General features: G+C 39.0%; 1 protein-coding gene and 5 non-coding genes across 6 annotated transcripts in view; all 6 read left to right on the forward strand.

Moving 5' to 3' along the window:
• The window catches only part of LOC135502719 (sodium-dependent phosphate transporter 1-A-like), a 149,966-nt gene that overhangs the window by 79,628 nt on the left and 49,742 nt on the right, over nucleotides 1-20,596 (forward strand). The window lies entirely within an intron of this gene.
• Nucleotides 3,145-3,216, forward strand: Trnag-ucc (transfer RNA glycine (anticodon UCC)). Its single transcript has one exon. It is a non-coding gene; the product is annotated as a tRNA-Gly (tRNA).
• Trnag-ucc (transfer RNA glycine (anticodon UCC)) lies at nucleotides 5,286-5,357 on the forward strand. The gene has a single exon. It is a non-coding gene; the product is annotated as a tRNA-Gly (tRNA).
• Nucleotides 8,420-8,491, forward strand: Trnag-ucc (transfer RNA glycine (anticodon UCC)). Its single transcript has one exon. It is a non-coding gene; the product is annotated as a tRNA-Gly (tRNA).
• On the forward strand, nucleotides 11,554-11,625 carry Trnag-ucc (transfer RNA glycine (anticodon UCC)). Its single transcript has one exon. It is a non-coding gene; the product is annotated as a tRNA-Gly (tRNA).
• Trnag-ucc (transfer RNA glycine (anticodon UCC)) lies at nucleotides 18,660-18,731 on the forward strand. Its single transcript has one exon. It is a non-coding gene; the product is annotated as a tRNA-Gly (tRNA).

The following is a 20,596-nucleotide window of genomic DNA, read 5'->3' on the forward strand; positions in this document are numbered from 1 at the left end:
TAGAGGACCATAAGTAGTTCCCTTCAAAAAATTGCACAAAAAAGAAAAAAAATCAAAATATGACTTAATTATTCCCGGCATTGACTCCAATTCGACACGATTTAGCTCGCCAAGCATCGACTATTGTCACAAGGAACGTTGCACTAGTAGGGCGTTTCCTTGGGCTTACTGGACTTTGCGCAACGAAACGAAACGAGCGAAATGGGGGAGCGACCATTATGTTTTACCCCGGTACTCTAGCCTGAAAATTTGTTCGGACCTCGATCGAAGAAGGTACGACAAACAATTTATTAATCAAACCCTTATGAGGTTCATTCATTTGAAGTAGAGAGGGTAACGTACATTGTATACACAAATCAAACACACACGCAGTGCTTGCATGCATTGCAGAGAACGACTTTTGAGTGATGACCCACACCCACCCAGGCAGCTGAGACACATGTCTTGTTGGACATGCCTACCGATTTTTACTAAATAAAAGCATAACTTCATCACACTTTTCGGGGTTGAAAATGTACTCACGTAAATTACCAAAATTACATGCCAAATTCGCACATGACCTGTTATTTCTCAAAGCTTGGAAGCTCAAATGTCTGAATGTAATGTATGCGCGTAATGTATACTCTCAGCAAGCGAATAGTTGTGATCGTCGATTTTTGATACGAATCGTTTCCTGTATGGCCGTTACAAGCCGTTGTCTGAATATGATGTGAACCTGTTTACCGTTCAATGCTGCTCCCTGTGACGCTGTACCCGCAAATGTTCAATGAAAAAAATGCTGGATAATGACTTACACGGCTTGTTCGCATCGTAAACATAGTGGTACCCGGGTAAACTGTCTTTGCGTTCGGCCTAATTTTACAACGATTACTCCCCATGTAACCACGATCTAGGATGGACAGGCTGTGTATTATGAATAGGAAAAGTCACCTAGGGACCGTTGCGTAGAATATTTTTTGGGCGAAATATTGCGCAAAGTCCAGTAAGCCGTTTCCTTGAGCTAGGAACTATCCCTTGACGTGATCGTGCTGGTATCGGTTTTTCCGACGTCACGCTGATGGTGCTCGATGACCCCGCAACTGTGACGATAGATGGAAATGACGTTGCATCTTATTTTATAGCGGCGAGCGCTCACGTGGCGGACACGGTATTTCGCGCCAGGACTTGCTCGTACTGAAAATAATGAATAAAGCCCGGTCTACACTAGCAAACATGAACCAACAGTTGTTAGCCAACATCGTGTTGGGCCTTGTTGCAGAGGCATGTTTGCTATTGTTTGCCAGTGTGGACGGGTCGAAAAACAAGTGAAAACATCAGCAAACTTGTTGGCCAATGTTGGCCAATGTTAGGCCATGCACCTTCTGAAAAACATGTTGGTTGGTGTTGGGCAATTAGCAGCCAATCAGGGAACAAATTTGGATCATGTGATGGAGCTACTGGGACAAAATGGCAGCCTCAATGAAAGATAGAGAATGGCAATTTCAAGAAATTAAACATTAAATTTCAGAATACGAAAAGCTTCATCCATCCGCAGGAAATTCTTGAGGCTTTTGGGGTCTGAGGCCCTTAACTCTTGAAGGAGGCAGTGATAGGCCCCATGCATGCTTTTTCCACAAGTATGGCTTTTGTCAGTTGCAGCGGCGACGAGGGTTAATCACAACTGAAAGAATTGCTGCTGAAGCACCTAGGCATGCTTTCTTCCTGTGGTTCTCCATTGTTTTAAAGAAAAATGGAGAGAAATGACTGATTTTCCCTCCAAATTGCCCTCAAATTCATGCCAAACACGGCTAAACTTAAACAAACTTGTTTGCCTGTGTTTGATAGTGTGGACGGGTCCCCTAACATTCGCCAACATGATTTTAGCTCATGTTGGCCAACAATTGTTGGTGAATGTTTGCTAGTGTAGACAGGCTTAATGCGTTTTTCTACTATCTTAGAGCTGAAACAAAGTTGGAAAAGTATCAAACAAGTTTAAAAAAATAGTTTACTGATGAACCAACAGAAGAACCAAGGAGGATACCGCGGTGACGTCACATCACGTGATCCCGACCCATATTAGTGATCGCTATGGCCAATCAGATTCAGTCTACTGACAGCACCAGCACTGAACACATCGCCACGGTTCACTGTCTGGTGCGCTCCTGTACACAAAAACACCAATAGACATGAAATATTGCAATACCTAGTACGGATTCTTCCTGTGTAGAATAAAATTTACAGAGCAGATTAACTTCCACGAATATAAAAGACGTTTGGCGTGGCCAAAGTGCGGAAATAATGGGAAATAATGTCTCCGCTAAAATACACTACGAAATACACTAGGCAATGCACTACGCGATACACGGTAGAGATGCAGTTGAGTTCGTTATTGTTTTGACTTAGAAGCCCGCCCATATCATAATATGTTCATGTATTCATGAAGTATGAACTCATTTCTCTCCCATACAACTCTAAGGACAGTCAATTTCTCCTTAAATCATCACCGAAACCGCGATATCCGCAGGAAGATTTCGTTCTAGTGTCCGAAAATGCATGATCTTACAGGGGCTTTAACTCGACAAATAGAGGGGATCTATGGGGATCTATGCGAGTTTTAGGTATAACAGGTCTCGAACTTGTAAAATCTGTAAACATACCTCCAAATCCCATTATGATAATGAAGAGATTGCCCCATATCTGGGAGACTGTTTTGAAACCATCGCTAATTTTGGAAGATCGGTGCCGGCTATTTGGTTTAAAAAACCCTATTTTTCCCCATCAAAACAGCACTTTTCATTATTCAAATGATAGCTTATTGTCTGAAGACTTATTTCATAGCAGAAAAGTACTAATAACTCTGATTTGATGCGAAAAATCTAACTTTTTTGATGACTTGATTTTCCCTTGGCCGTGGATCGAGTTTGTTTACAATATGAAGCGCCATCTTGGAAAAGCCGTGACGTCACCGCGGTATCCTCCTTGCTTGTCTCCCGCATATTTTGATAAATAATTGGCGATGATAAGAAGTACGCTGTACTGACACACAGATATGAATGGTCATTCAATCCCTGTACGATTCCTACGTAACACTCTTCGCCGCCTGACTAATCGCGTTCAGCAAGGCCATTGTTCATATTGCACACTAATGCCTATGATCTCCATGAGGCGCTGGTGGTGTAAAGGTTAGCATTGTTGCCTTCCAAGCAATAGATCCAGGTTCGATTCCCGGCTAGCGCACGTTTTTGCACTTTGTTTTTATTTATCTTGTCAATTTTGCTTTGTTCGTGGTTGCATTTTTCGGCAATTTAACCCTTTTCTCTCGCATCAAACAGAATAATAATTACACACAAATGAGGATGGAATTTTACCTGACACGACGAGACTTTATATAGTGTGTAGCCAACCGACTCTACTGAGTTTTTAACGAGTTTTACCCAGATACCACTTCAGTATAATACCAACTGCAACATGAAGTTTTTCTCCAAAAAAACCCAAGGTCTATTTATGTCGCTGGTACTAACTTCATAAAAACAAAAATTAAAATCACTGCAAAAAATATGAGTGCAAAAAGGTAATCCCGAGGACCTTTGCGAATAACTAGTCTCCTGTGCGCAGTCCATTTCGTCATCGTGATCGCCCTTCCTCGCGACAGGACGAGGCCGGTCCGTCCGGAGTGTACAAAAACCCGGATTGTTTTACACATCCAGCATTGGACAACTGCCCGCGAGACAAGACCACAATTGATTTTTTAAGCCTTTTAGCAGTTAAATTGTCAATGTTTGACCGCGACGCATCAAAGAACGCGTGGTGTTGTGAATCTGAAATTTAGATTATGTTATTCCGGACAGTCGGGCAAGTAAATGGTGAAAAATAAAATGGTGATTGACCACGGAAATTTTTTTTTAATCGACAAATTAGACAGACTTTGATATTTCCACTCTTTTCAGCCAACTGGCAGAAAAAACTCAAAACACGCCCCCTATTACCCAATTAGCAAAATTCGAAATTAATTTTTTCATCAAATAATTTCTTTATATCTGTAGACTTGCCACAACAAATATTTTTTCAATACCTCTCCAAATATGTACTTGAGAGTAAAAAACATGCACTCGTCTAATAGATAGGCCTGGACCCTCCAACCTATGAATATTCATTAGTGGTCTTGTCTCCCAAGGAGGATACCGCGGTGACGTCACATCACGTGATCCCGACCCATATTAGTGATCGCTATGGCCAATCAGATTCAGTCTACTGACAGCACCAGCACTGAACACATCGCCACGGTTCACTGTCTGGTGCGCTCCTGTACACAAAAACACCAATAGACATGAAATATTGCAATACCTAGTATGGATTCTTCCTGTGTAGAATAAAATTTACAGAGCAGATTAACTTCCACGAATAAAAAAGACGTTTGGCGTGGCCAAAGTGCGGAAATAATGGGAAATAATGTCTCCGCTAAAATACACTACGAAATACACTAGGCAATGCACTACGCGATACACGGTAGAGATGCAGTTGAGTTCGTTATTGTTTTGACTTAGAAGCCCGCCCATATCATAATATGTTCATGTATTCATGAAGTATGAACTCATTTCTCTCCCATACAACTCTAAGGACAGTCAATTTCTCCTTAAATCATCACCGAAACCGCGATATCCGCAGGAAGATTTCGTTCTAGTGTCCGAAAATGCATGATCTTACAGGGGCTTTAACTCGACAAATAGAGGGGATCTATGGGGATCTATGCGAGTTTTAGGTATAACAGGTCTCGAACTTGTAAAATCTGTAAACATACCTCCAAATCCCATTATGATAATGAAGAGATTGCCCCATATCTGGGAGACTGTTTTGAAACCATCGCTAATTTTGGAAGATCGGTGCCGGCTATTTGGTTTAAAAAACCCTATTTTTCCCCATCAAAACAGCACTTTTCATTATTCAAATGATAGCTTATTGTCTGAAGACTTATTTCATAGCAGAAAAGTACTAATAACTCTGATTTGATGCGAAAAATCTAACTTTTTTGATGACTTGATTTTCCCTTGGCCGTGGATCGAGTTTGTTTACAATATGAAGCGCCATCTTGGAAAAGCCGTGACGTCACCGCGGTATCCTCCTTGCTTGTCTCCCGCATATTTTGATAAATAATTGGCGATGATAAGAAGTACGCTGTACTGACACACAGATATGAATGGTCATTCAATCCCTGTACGATTCCTACGTAACACTCTTCGCCGCCTGACTAATCGCGTTCAGCAAGGCCATTGTTCATATTGCACACTAATGCCTATGATCTCCATGAGGCGCTGGTGGTGTAAAGGTTAGCATTGTTGCCTTCCAAGCAATAGATCCAGGTTCGATTCCCGGCTAGCGCACGTTTTTGCACTTTGTTTTTATTTATCTTGTCAATTTTGCTTTGTTCGTGGTTGCATTTTTCGGCAATTTAACCCTTTTCTCTCGCATCAAACAGAATAATAATTACACACAAATGAGGATGGAATTTTACCTGACACGACGAGACTTTATATAGTGTGTAGCCAACCGACTCTACTGAGTTTTTAACGAGTTTTACCCAGATACCACTTCAGTATAATACCAACTGCAACATGAAGTTTTTCTCCAAAAAAACCCAAGGTCTATTTATGTCGCTGGTACTAACTTCATAAAAACAAAAATTAAAATCACTGCAAAAAATATGAGTGCAAAAAGGTAATCCCGAGGACCTTTGCGAATAACTAGTCTCCTGTGCGCAGTCCATTTCGTCATCGTGATCGCCCTTCCTCGCGACAGGACGAGGCCGGTCCGTCCGGAGTGTACAAAAACCCGGATTGTTTTACACATCCAGCATTGGACAACTGCCCGCGAGACAAGACCACAATTGATTTTTTAAGCCTTTTAGCAGTTAAATTGTCAATGTTTGACCGCGACGCATCAAAGAACGCGTGGTGTTGTGAATCTGAAATTTAGATTATGTTATTCCGGACAGTCGGGCAAGTAAATGGTGAAAAATAAAATGGTGATTGACCACGGAAATTTTTTTTTAATCGACAAATTAGACAGACTTTGATATTTCCACTCTTTTCAGCCAACTGGCAGAAAAAACTCAAAACACGCCCCCTATTACCCAATTAGCAAAATTCGAAATTAATTTTTTCATCAAATAATTTCTTTATATCTGTAGACTTGCCACAACAAATATTTTTTCAATACCTCTCCAAATATGTACTTGAGAGTAAAAAACATGCACTCGTCTAATAGATAGGCCTGGACCCTCCAACCTATGAATATTCATTAGTGGTCTTGTCTCAATGAAGGTACATTTCAGGGGTTAACATTTTGAGATTTTTTTCAAACTAATGTACATGACATCCCACAACTCTCCAACAAAGGAAAGTCATATCTGGACATTTTTGGAGAAATGAGAGACATTTCAAAGAGTGGTACAACTGTGCCAAAGCGACGAAAGAGGACAAAATCGACAAAAAGTCATGATTTTGCACCCAACAGCACCAAATTCAAAGACCTGCCCTGGCCAGAATAAGCAAGCTATGGAGCTGAAACTTTAGGATGTGATTTAGGAATATCTTTGCTGCTTAGGGCACAACTTTCAGAATCAAGGCCTAAGTAGTTTCAAAGAAATTACAAAATGAATGGCAACACAACAAGACTTGTAAAAATGAAACCGAACTTAGACCGGGGTTAGGTTGACTCTTATTTGGGTCAAATTAAGTTTTTTTCTCATTATTTAGGCTTGTTTTGACCTTAAATCATCAGCAATACAATATTCTAAATGAATTAGAGTGATTTGAGCACATTCAAATTTCTCACTATATTGACCCAAAATGTAGTGTAAATAGAGACAAGACCACAATTGATTTTTTAAGCCTTTTAGCAGTTAAATTGTCAATGTTTGACCGCGACGCATCAAAGAACGCGTGGTGTTGTGAATCTGAAATTTAGATTATGTTATTCCGGACAGTCGGGCAAGTAAATGGTGAAAAATAAAATGGTGATTGACCACGGAAATTTTTTTTTAATCGACAAATTAGACAGACTTTGATATTTCCACTCTTTTCAGCCAACTGGCAGAAAAAACTCAAAACACGCCCCCTATTACCCAATTAGCAAAATTCGAAATTAATTTTTTCATCAAATAATTTCTTTATATCTGTAGACTTGCCACAACAAATATTTTTTCAATACCTCTCCAAATATGTACTTGAGAGTAAAAAACATGCACTCGTCTAATAGATAGGCCTGGACCCTCCAACCTATGAATATTCATTAGTGGTCTTGTCTCCCAAGGAGGATACCGCGGTGACGTCACATCACGTGATCCCGACCCATATTAGTGATCGCTATGGCCAATCAGATTCAGTCTACTGACAGCACCAGCACTGAACACATCGCCACGGTTCACTGTCTGGTGCGCTCCTGTACACAAAAACACCAATAGACATGAAATATTGCAATACCTAGTACGGATTCTTCCTGTGTAGAATAAAATTTACAGAGCAGATTAACTTCCACGAATAAAAAAGACGTTTGGCGTGGCCAAAGTGCGGAAATAATGGGAAATAATGTCTCCGCTAAAATACACTACGAAATACACTAGGCAATGCACTACGCGATACACGGTAGAGATGCAGTTGAGTTCGTTATTGTTTTGACTTAGAAGCCCGCCCATATCATAATATGTTCATGTATTCATGAAGTATGAACTCATTTCTCTCCCATACAACTCTAAGGACAGTCAATTTCTCCTTAAATCATCACCGAAACCGCGATATCCGCAGGAAGATTTCGTTCTAGTGTCCGAAAATGCATGATCTTACAGGGGCTTTAACTCGACAAATAGAGGGGATCTATGGGGATCTATGCGAGTTTTAGGTATAACAGGTCTCGAACTTGTAAAATCTGTAAACATACCTCCAAATCCCATTATGATAATGAAGAGATTGCCCCATATCTGGGAGACTGTTTTGAAACCATCGCTAATTTTGGAAGATCGGTGCCGGCTATTTGGTTTAAAAAACCCTATTTTTCCCCATCAAAACAGCACTTTTCATTATTCAAATGATAGCTTATTGTCTGAAGACTTATTTCATAGCAGAAAAGTACTAATAACTCTGATTTGATGCGAAAAATCTAACTTTTTTGATGACTTGATTTTCCCTTGGCCGTGGATCGAGTTTGTTTACAATATGAAGCGCCATCTTGGAAAAGCCGTGACGTCACCGCGGTATCCTCCTTGCTTGTCTCCCGCATATTTTGATAAATAATTGGCGATGATAAGAAGTACGCTGTACTGACACACAGATATGAATGGTCATTCAATCCCTGTACGATTCCTACGTAACACTCTTCGCCGCCTGACTAATCGCGTTCAGCAAGGCCATTGTTCATATTGCACACTAATGCCTATGATCTCCATGAGGCGCTGGTGGTGTAAAGGTTAGCATTGTTGCCTTCCAAGCAATAGATCCAGGTTCGATTCCCGGCTAGCGCACGTTTTTGCACTTTGTTTTTATTTATCTTGTCAATTTTGCTTTGTTCGTGGTTGCATTTTTCGGCAATTTAACCCTTTTCTCTCGCATCAAACAGAATAATAATTACACACAAATGAGGATGGAATTTTACCTGACACGACGAGACTTTATATAGTGTGTAGCCAACCGACTCTACTGAGTTTTTAACGAGTTTTACCCAGATACCACTTCAGTATAATACCAACTGCAACATGAAGTTTTTCTCCAAAAAAACCCAAGGTCTATTTATGTCGCTGGTACTAACTTCATAAAAACAAAAATTAAAATCACTGCAAAAAATATGAGTGCAAAAAGGTAATCCCGAGGACCTTTGCGAATAACTAGTCTCCTGTGCGCAGTCCATTTCGTCATCGTGATCGCCCTTCCTCGCGACAGGACGAGGCCGGTCCGTCCGGAGTGTACAAAAACCCGGATTGTTTTACACATCCAGCATTGGACAACTGCCCGCGAGACAAGACCACAATTGATTTTTTAAGCCTTTTAGCAGTTAAATTGTCAATGTTTGACCGCGACGCATCAAAGAACGCGTGGTGTTGTGAATCTGAAATTTAGATTATGTTATTCCGGACAGTCGGGCAAGTAAATGGTGAAAAATAAAATGGTGATTGACCACGGAATTTTTTTTTTAATCGACAAATTAGACAGACTTTGATATTTCCACTCTTTTCAGCCAACTGGCAGAAAAAACTCAAAACACGCCCCCTATTACCCAATTAGCAAAATTCGAAATTAATTTTTTCATCAAATAATTTCTTTATATCTGTAGACTTGCCACAACAAATATTTTTTCAATACCTCTCCAAATATGTACTTGAGAGTAAAAAACATGCACTCGTCTAATAGATAGGCCTGGACCCTCCAACCTATGAATATTCATTAGTGGTCTTGTCTCAATGAAGGTACATTTCAGGGGTTAACATTTTGAGATTTTTTTCAAACTAATGTACATGACATCCCACACCTCTCCAACAAAGGAAAGTCATATCTGGACATTTTTGGAGAAATGAGAGACATTTCAAAGAGTGGTACAACTGTGCCAAAGCGACGAAAGAGGACAAAATCGACAAAAAGTCATGATTTTGCACCCAACAGCACCAAATTCAAAGACCTGCCCTGGCCAGAATAAGCAAGCTATGGAGCTGAAACGTTAGGATGTGATTTAGGAATATCTTTGCTGCTTAGGGCACAACTTTCAGAATCAAGGCCTAAGTAGTTTCAAAGAAATTACAAAATGAATGGCAACACAACAAGACTTGTAAAAATGAAACCGAACTTAGACCGGGGTTAGGTTGACTCTTATTTGGGTCAAATTAAGTTTTTTTCTCATTATTTAGGCTTGTTTTGACCTTAAATCATCAGCAATACAATATTCTAAATGAATTAGAGTGATTTGAGCACATTCAAATTTCTCACTATATTGACCCAAAATGTAGTGTAAATAGAGACAAGACCACAATTGATTTTTTAAGCCTTTTAGCAGTTAAATTGTCAATGTTTGACCGCGACGCATCAAAGAACGCGTGGTGTTGTGAATCTGAAATTTAGATTATGTTATTCCGGACAGTCGGGCAAGTAAATGGTGAAAAATAAAATGGTGATTGACCACGGAAATTTTTTTTTAATCGACAAATTAGACAGACTTTGATATTTCCACTCTTTTCAGCCAACTGGCAGAAAAAACTCAAAACACGCCCCCTATTACCCAATTAGCAAAATTCGAAATTAATTTTTTCATCAAATAATTTCTTTATATCTGTAGACTTGCCACAACAAATATTTTTTCAATACCTCTCCAAATATGTACTTGAGAGTAAAAAACATGCACTCGTCTAATAGATAGGCCTGGACCCTCCAACCTATGAATATTCATTAGTGGTCTTGTCTCCCAAGGAGGATACCGCGGTGACGTCACATCACGTGATCCCGACCCATATTAGTGATCGCTATGGCCAATCAGATTCAGTCTACTGACAGCACCAGCACTGAACACATCGCCACGGTTCACTGTCTGGTGCGCTCCTGTACACAAAAACACCAATAGACATGAAATATTGCAATACCTAGTATGGATTCTTCCTGTGTAGAATAAAATTTACAGAGCAGATTAACTTCCACGAATAAAAAAGACGTTTGGCGTGGCCAAAGTGCGGAAATAATGGGAAATAATGTCTCCGCTAAAATACACTACGAAATACACTAGGCAATGCACTACGCGATACACGGTAGAGATGCAGTTGAGTTCGTTATTGTTTTGACTTAGAAGCCCGCCCATATCATAATATGTTCATGTATTCATGAAGTATGAACTCATTTCTCTCCCATACAACTCTAAGGACAGTCAATTTCTCCTTAAATCATCACCGAAACCGCGATATCCGCAGGAAGATTTCGTTCTAGTGTCCGAAAATGCATGATCTTACAGGGGCTTTAACTCGACAAATAGAGGGGATCTATGGGGATCTATGCGAGTTTTAGGTATAACAGGTCTCGAACTTGTAAAATCTGTAAACATACCTCCAAATCCCATTATGATAATGAAGAGATTGCCCCATATCTGGGAGACTGTTTTGAAACCATCGCTAATTTTGGAAGATCGGTGCCGGCTATTTGGTTTAAAAAACCCTATTTTTCCCCATCAAAACAGCACTTTTCATTATTCAAATGATAGCTTATTGTCTGAAGACTTATTTCATAGCAGAAAAGTACTAATAACTCTGATTTGATGCGAAAAATCTAACTTTTTTGATGACTTGATTTTCCCTTGGCCGTGGATCGAGTTTGTTTACAATATGAAGCGCCATCTTGGAAAAGCCGTGACGTCACCGCGGTATCCTCCTTGCTTGTCTCCCGCATATTTTGATAAATAATTGGCGATGATAAGAAGTACGCTGTACTGACACACAGATATGAATGGTCATTCAATCCCTGTACGATTCCTACGTAACACTCTTCGCCGCCTGACTAATCGCGTTCAGCAAGGCCATTGTTCATATTGCACACTAATGCCTATGATCTCCATGAGGCGCTGGTGGTGTAAAGGTTAGCATTGTTGCCTTCCAAGCAATAGATCCAGGTTCGATTCCCGGCTAGCGCACGTTTTTGCACTTTGTTTTTATTTATCTTGTCAATTTTGCTTTGTTCGTGGTTGCATTTTTCGGCAATTTAACCCTTTTCTCTCGCATCAAACAGAATAATAATTACACACAAATGAGGATGGAATTTTACCTGACACGACGAGACTTTATATAGTGTGTAGCCAACCGACTCTACTGAGTTTTTAACGAGTTTTACCCAGATACCACTTCAGTATAATACCAACTGCAACATGAAGTTTTTCTCCAAAAAAACCCAAGGTCTATTTATGTCGCTGGTACTAACTTCATAAAAACAAAAATTAAAATCACTGCAAAAAATATGAGTGCAAAAAGGTAATCCCGAGGACCTTTGCGAATAACTAGTCTCCTGTGCGCAGTCCATTTCGTCATCGTGATCGCCCTTCCTCGCGACAGGACGAGGCCGGTCCGTCCGGAGTGTACAAAAACCCGGATTGTTTTACACATCCAGCATTGGACAACTGCCCGCGAGACAAGACCACAATTGATTTTTTAAGCCTTTTAGCAGTTAAATTGTCAATGTTTGACCGCGACGCATCAAAGAACGCGTGGTGTTGTGAATCTGAAATTTAGATTATGTTATTCCGGACAGTCGGGCAAGTAAATGGTGAAAAATAAAATGGTGATTGACCACGGAATTTTTTTTTTAATCGACAAATTAGACAGACTTTGATATTTCCACTCTTTTCAGCCAACTGGCAGAAAAAACTCAAAACACGCCCCCTATTACCCAATTAGCAAAATTCGAAATTAATTTTTTCATCAAATAATTTCTTTATATCTGTAGACTTGCCACAACAAATATTTTTTCAATACCTCTCCAAATATGTACTTGAGAGTAAAAAACATGCACTCGTCTAATAGATAGGCCTGGACCCTCCAACCTATGAATATTCATTAGTGGTCTTGTCTCAATGAAGGTACATTTCAGGGGTTAACATTTTGAGATTTTTTTCAAACTAATGTACGTGACATCCCACAACTCTCCAACAAAGGAAAGTCATATCTGGACATTTTTGGAGAAATGAGAGACATTTCAAAGAGTGGTACAACTGTGCCAAAGCGACGAAAGAGGACAAAATCGACAAAAAGTCATGATTTTGCACCCAACAGCACCAAATTCAAAGACCTGCCCTGGCCAGAATAAGCAAGCTATGGAGCTGAAACTTTAGGATGTGATTTAGGAATATCTTTGCTGCTTAGGGCACAACTTTCAGAATCAAGGCCTAAGTAGTTTCAAAGAAATTACAAAATGAATGGCAACACAACAAGACTTGTAAAAATGAAACCGAACTTAGACCGGGGTTAGGTTGACTCTTATTTGGGTCAAATTAAGTTTTTTTCTCATTATTTAGGCTTGTTTTGACCTTAAATCATCAGCAATACAATATTCTAAATGAATTAGAGTGATTTGAGCACATTCAAATTTCTCACTATATTGACCCAAAATGTAGTGTAAATAGAGACAAGACCACAATTGATTTTTTAAGCCTTTTAGCAGTTAAATTGTCAATGTTTGACCGCGACGCATCAAAGAACGCGTGGTGTTGTGAATCTGAAATTTAGATTATGTTATTCCGGACAGTCGGGCAAGTAAATGGTGAAAAATAAAATGGTGATTGACCACGGAATTTTTTTTTTAATCGACAAATTAGACAGACTTTGATATTTCCACTCTTTTCAGCCAACTGGCAGAAAAAACTCAAAACACGCCCCCTATTACCCAATTAGCAAAATTCGAAATTAATTTTTTCATCAAATAATTTCTTTATATCTGTAGACTTGCCACAACAAATATTTTTTCAATACCTCTCCAAATATGTACTTGAGAGTAAAAAACATGCACTCGTCTAATAGATAGGCCTGGACCCTCCAACCTATGAATATTCATTAGTGGTCTTGTCTCAATGAAGGTACATTTCAGGGGTTAACATTTTGAGATTTTTTTCAAACTAATGTACATGACATCCCACAACTCTCCAACAAAGGAAAGTCATATCTGGACATTTTTGGAGAAATGAGAGACATTTCAAAGAGTGGTACAACTGTGCCAAAGCGACGAAAGAGGACAAAATCGACAAAAAGTCATGATTTTGCACCCAACAGCACCAAATTCAAAGACCTGCCCTGGCCAGAATAAGCAAGCTATGGAGCTGAAACTTTAGGATGTGATTTAGGAATATCTTTGCTGCTTAGGGCACAACTTTCAGAATCAAGGCCTAAGTAGTTTCAAAGAAATTACAAAATGAATGGCAACACAACAAGACTTGTAAAAATGAAACCGAACTTAGACCGGGGTTAGGTTGACTCTTATTTGGGTCAAATTAAGTTTTTTTCTCATTATTTAGGCTTGTTTTGACCTTAAATCATCAGCAATACAATATTCTAAATGAATTAGAGTGATTTGAGCACATTCAAATTTCTCACTATATTGACCCAAAATGTAGTGTAAATAGAGACAAGACCACAATTGATTTTTTAAGCCTTTTAGCAGTTAAATTGTCAATGTTTGACCGCGACGCATCAAAGAACGCGTGGTGTTGTGAATCTGAAATTTAGATTATGTTATTCCGGACAGTCGGGCAAGTAAATGGTGAAAAATAAAATGGTGATTGACCACGGAATTTTTTTTTTAATCGACAAATTAGACAGACTTTGATATTTCCACTCTTTTCAGCCAACTGGCAGAAAAAACTCAAAACACGCCCCCTATTACCCAATTAGCAAAATTCGAAATTAATTTTTTCATCAAATAATTTCTTTATATCTGTAGACTTGCCACAACAAATATTTTTTCAATACCTCTCCAAATATGTACTTGAGAGTAAAAAACATGCACTCGTCTAATAGATAGGCCTGGACCCTCCAACCTATGAATATTCATTAGTGGTCTTGTCTCAATGAAGGTACATTTCAGGGGTTAACATTTTGAGATTTTTTTCAAACTAATGTACATGACATCCCACAACTCTCCAACAAAGGAAAGTCATATCTGGACATTTTTGGAGAAATGAGAGACATTTCAAAGAGTGGTACAACTGTGCCAAAGCGACGAAAGAGGACAAAATCGACAAAAAGTCATGATTTTGCACCCAACAGCACCAAATTCAAAGACCTGCCCTGGCCAGAATAAGCAAGCTATGGAGCTGAAACTTTAGGATGTGATTTAGGAATATCTTTGCTGCTTAGGGCACAACTTTCAGAATCAAGGCCTAAGTAGTTTCAAAGAAATTACAAAATGAATGGCAACACAACAAGACTTGTAAAAATGAAACCGAACTTAGACCGGGGTTAGGTTGACTCTTATTTGGGTCAAATTAAGTTTTTTTCTCATTATTTAGGCTTGTTTTGACCTTAAATCATCAGCAATACAATATTCTAAATGAATTAGAGTGATTTGAGCACATTCAAATTTCTCACTATATTGACCCAAAATGTAGTGTAAATAGAGACAAGACCACAATTGATTTTTTAAGCCTTTTAGCAGTTAAATTGTCAATGTTTGACCGCGACGCATCAAAGAACGCGTGGTGTTGTGAATCTGAAATTTAGATTATGTTATTCCGGACAGTCGGGCAAGTAAATGGTGAAAAATAAAATGGTGATTGACCACGGAATTTTTTTTTTAATCGACAAATTAGACAGACTTTGATATTTCCACTCTTTTCAGCCAACTGGCAGAAAAAACTCAAAACACGCCCCCTATTCCCCAATTAGCAAAATTCGAAATTAATTTTTTCATCAAATAATTTCTTTATATCTGTAGACTTGCCACAACAAATATTTTTTCAATACCTCTCCAAATATGTACTTGAGAGTAAAAAACATGCACTCGTCTAATAGATAGGCCTGGACCCTCCAACCTATGAATATTCATTAGTGGTCTTGTCTCAATGAAGGTACATTTCAGGGGTTAACATTTTGAGATTTTTTTCAAACTAATGTACATGACATCCCACAACTCTCCAACAAAGGAAAGTCATATCTGGACATTTTTGGAGAAATGAGAGACATTTCAAAGAGTGGTACAACTGTGCCAAAGCGACGAAAGAGGACAAAATCGACAAAAAGTCATGATTTTGCACCCAACAGCACCAAATTCAAAGACCTGCCCTGGCCAGAATAAGCAAGCTATGGAGCTGAAACTTTAGGATGTGATTTAGGAATATCTTTGCTGCTTAGGGCACAACTTTCAGAATCAAGGCCTAAGTAGTTTCAAAGAAATTACAAAATGAATGGCAACACAACAAGACTTGTAAAAATGAAACCGAACTTAGACCGGGGTTAGGTTGACTCTTATTTGGGTCAAATTAAGTTTTTTTCTCATTATTTAGGCTTGTTTTGACCTTAAATCATCAGCAATACAATATTCTAAATGAATTAGAGTGATTTGAGCACATTCAAATTTCTCACTATATTGACCCAAAATGTAGTGTAAATAGAGACAAGACCACAATTGATTTTTTAAGCCTTTTAGCAGTTAAATTGTCAATGTTTGACCGCGACGCATCAAAGAACGCGTGGTGTTGTGAATCTGAAATTTAGATTATGTTATTCCGGACAGTCGGGCAAGTAAATGGTGAAAAATAAAATGGTGATTGACCACGGAATTTTTTTTTTAATCGACAAATTAGACAGACTTTGATATTTCCACTCTTTTCAGCCAACTGGCAGAAAAAACTCAAAACACGCCCCCTATTACCCAATTAGCAAAATTCGAAATTAATTTTTTCATCAAATAATTTCTTTATATCTGTAGACTTGCCACAACAAATATTTTTTCAATACCTCTCCAAATATGTACTTGAGAGTAAAAAACATGCACTCGTCTAATAGATAGGCCTGGACCCTCCAACCTATGAATATTCATTAGTGGTCTTGTCTCAATGAAGGTACATTTCAGGGGTTAACATTTTGAGATTTTTTTCAAACTAATGTACATGACATCCCACAACTCTCCAACAAAGGAAAGTCATATCTGGACATTTTTGGAGAAATGAGAGACATTTCAAAGAGTGGTACAACTGTGCCAAAGCGACGAAAGAGGACAAAATCGACAAAAAGTCATGATTTTGCACCCAACAGCACCAAATTCAAAGACCTGCCCTGGCCAGAATAAGCAAGCTATGGAGCTGAAACTTTAGGATGTGATTTAGGAATATCTTTGCTGCTTAGGGCACAACTTTCAGAATCAAGGCCTAAGTAGTTTCAAAGAAATTACAAAATGAATGGCAACACAACAAGACTTGTAAAAATGAAACCGAACTTAGACCGGGGTTAGGTTGACTCTTATTTGGGTCAAATTAAGTTTTTTTCTCATTATTTAGGCTTGTTTTGACCTTAAATCATCAGCAATACAATATTCTAAATGAATTAGAGTGATTTGAGCACATTCAAATTTTTCACTATATTGACCCAAAATGTAGTGTAAATAGAGACAAGACCACAATTGATTTTTTAAGCCTTTTAGCAGTTAAATTGTCAATGTTTGACCGCGACGCATCAAAGAACGCGTGGTGTTGTGAATCTGAAATTTAGATTATGTTATTCCGGACAGTCGGGCAAGTAAATGGTGAAAAATAAAATGGTGATTGACCACGGAATTTTTTTTTTAATCGACAAATTAGACAGACTTTGATATTTCCACTCTTTTCAGCCAACTGGCAGAAAAAACTCAAAACACGCCCCCTATTACCCAATTAGCAAAATTCGAAATTAATTTTTTCATCAAATAATTTCTTTATATCTGTAGACTTGCCACAACAAATATTTTTTCAATACCTCTCCAAATATGTACTTGAGAGTAAAAAACATGCACTCGTCTAATAGATAGGCCTGGACCCTCCAACCTATGAATATTCATTAGTGGTCTTGTCTCCCAAGGAGGATACCGCGGTGACGTCACATCACGTGATCCCGACCCATATTAGTGATCGCTATGGCCAATCAGATTCAGTCTACTGACAGCACCAGCACTGAACACATCGCCACGGTTCACTGTCTGGTGCGCTCCTGTACACAAAAACACCAATAGACATGAAATATTGCAATACCTAGTATGGATTCTTCCTGTGTAGAATAAAATTTACAGAGCAGATTAACTTCCACGAATAAAAAAGACGTTTGGCGTGGCCAAAGTGCGGAAATAATGGGAAATAATGTCTCCGCTAAAATACACTACGAAATACACTAGGCAATGCACTACGCGATACACGGTAGAGATGCAGTTGAGTTCGTTATTGTTTTGACTTAGAAGCCCGCCCATATCATAATATGTTCATGTATTCATGAAGTATGAACTCATTTCTCTCCCATACAACTCTAAGGACAGTCAATTTCTCCTTAAATCATCACCGAAACCGCGATATCCGCAGGAAGATTTCGTTCTAGTGTCCGAAAATGCATGATCTTACAGGGGCTTTAACTCGACAAATAGAGGGGATCTATGGGGATCTATGCGAGTTTTAGGTATAACAGGTCTCGAACTTGTAAAATCTGTAAACATACCTCCAAATCCCATTATGATAATGAAGAGATTGCCCCATATCTGGGAGACTGTTTTGAAACCATCGCTAATTTTGGAAGATCGGTGCCGGCTATTTGGTTTAAAAAACCCTATTTTTCCCCATCAAAACAGCACTTTTCATTATTCAAATGATAGCTTATTGTCTGAAGACTTATTTCATAGCAGAAAAGTACTAATAACTCTGATTTGATGCGAAAAATCTAACTTTTTTGATGACTTGATTTTCCCTTGGCCGTGGATCGAGTTTGTTTACAATATGAAGCGCCATCTTGGAAAAGCCGTGACGTCACCGCGGTATCCTCCTTGCTTGTCTCCCGCATATTTTGATAAATAATTGGCGATGATAAGAAGTACGCTGTACTGACACACAGATATGAATGGTCATTCAATCCCTGTACGATTCCTACGTAACACTCTTCGCCGCCTGACTAATCGCGTTCAGCAAGGCCATTGTTCATATTGCACACTAATGCCTATGATCTCCATGAGGCGCTGGTGGTGTAAAGGTTAGCATTGTTGCCTTCCAAGCAATAGATCCAGGTTCGATTCCCGGCTAGCGCACGTTTTTGCACTTTGTTTTTATTTATCTTGTCAATTTTGCTTTGTTCGTGGTTGCATTTTTCGGCAATTTAACCCTTTTCTCTCGCATCAAACAGAATAATAATTACACACAAATGAGGATGGAATTTTACCTGACACGACGAGACTTTATATAGTGTGTAGCCAACCGACTCTACTGAGTTTTTAACGAGTTTTACCCAGATACCACTTCAGTATAATACCAACTGCAACATGAAGTTTTTCTCCAAAAAAACCCAAGGTCTATTTATGTCGCTGGTACTAACTTCATAAAAACAAAAATTAAAATCACTGCAAAAAATATGAGTGCAAAAAGGTAATCCCGAGGACCTTTGCGAATAACTAGTCTCCTGTGCGCAGTCCATTTCGTCATCGTGATCGCCCTTCCTCGCGACAGGACGAGGCCGGTCCGTCCGGAGTGTACAAAAACCCGGATTGTTTTACACATCCAGCATTGGACAACTGCCCGCGAGACAAGACCACAATTGATTTTTTAAGCCTTTTAGCAGTTAAATTGTCAATGTTTGACCGCGACGCATCAAAGAACGCGTGGTGTTGTGAATCTGAAATTTAGATTATGTTATTCCGGACAGTCGGGCAAGTAAATGGTGAAAAATAAAATGGTGATTGACCACGGAAATTTTTTTTTAATCGACAAATTAGACAGACTTTGATATTTCCACTCTTTTCAGCCAACTGGCAGAAAAAACTCAAAACACGCCCCCTATTACCCAATTAGCAAAATTCGAAATTAATTTTTTCATCAAATAATTTCTTTATATCTGTAGACTTGCCACAACAAATATTTTTTCAATACCTCTCCAAATATGTACTTGAGAGTAAAAAACATGCACTCGTCTAATAGATAGGCCTGGACCCTCCAACCTATGAATATTCATTAGTGGTCTTGTCTCCCAAGGAGGATACCGCGGTGACGTCACATCACGTGATCCCGACCCATAGTAGTGATCGCTATGGCCAATCAGATTCAGTCTACTGACAGCACCAGCACTGAACACATCGCCACGGTTCACTGTCTGGTGCGCTCCTGTACACAAAAACACCAATAGACATGAAATATTGCAATACCTAGTATGGATTCTTCCTGTGTAGAATAAAATTTACAGAGCAGATTAACTTCCACGAATAAAAAAGACGTTTGGCGTGGCCAAAGTGCGGAAATAATGGGAAATAATGTCTCCGCTAAAATACACTACGAATACACTAGGCAATGCACTACGCGATACACGGTAGAGATGCAGTTGAGTTCGTTATTGTTTTGACTTAGAAGCCCGCCCATATCATAATATGTTCATGTATTCATGAAGTATGAACTCATTTCTCTCCCATACAACTCTAAGGACAGTCAATTTCTCCTTAAATCATCACCGAAACCGCGATATCCGCAGGAAGATTTCGTTCTAGTGTCCGAAAATGCATGATCTTACAGGGGCTTTAACTCGACAAATAGAGGGGATCTATGGGGATCTATGCGAGTTTTAGGTATAACAGGTCTCGAACTTGTAAAATCTGTAAACATACCTCCAAATCCCATTATGATAATGAAGAGATTGCCCCATATCTGGGAGACTGTTTTGAAACCATCGCTAATTTTGGAAGATCGGTGCCGGCTATTTGGTTTAAAAAACCCTATTTTTCCCCATCAAAACAGCACTTTTCATTATTCAAATGATAGCTTATTGTCTGAAGACTTATTTCATAGCAGAAAAGTACTAATAACTCTGATTTGATGCGAAAAATCTAACTTTTTTGATGACTTGATTTTCCCTTGGCCGTGGATCGAGTTTGTTTACAATATGAAGCGCCATCTTGGAAAAGCCGTGACG

Source organism: Lineus longissimus, chromosome 19, assembly GCF_910592395.1.
Source record: "Lineus longissimus chromosome 19, tnLinLong1.2, whole genome shotgun sequence".
In the NCBI taxonomy this organism is placed as follows: domain Eukaryota; kingdom Metazoa; phylum Nemertea; class Pilidiophora; order Heteronemertea; family Lineidae; genus Lineus; species Lineus longissimus.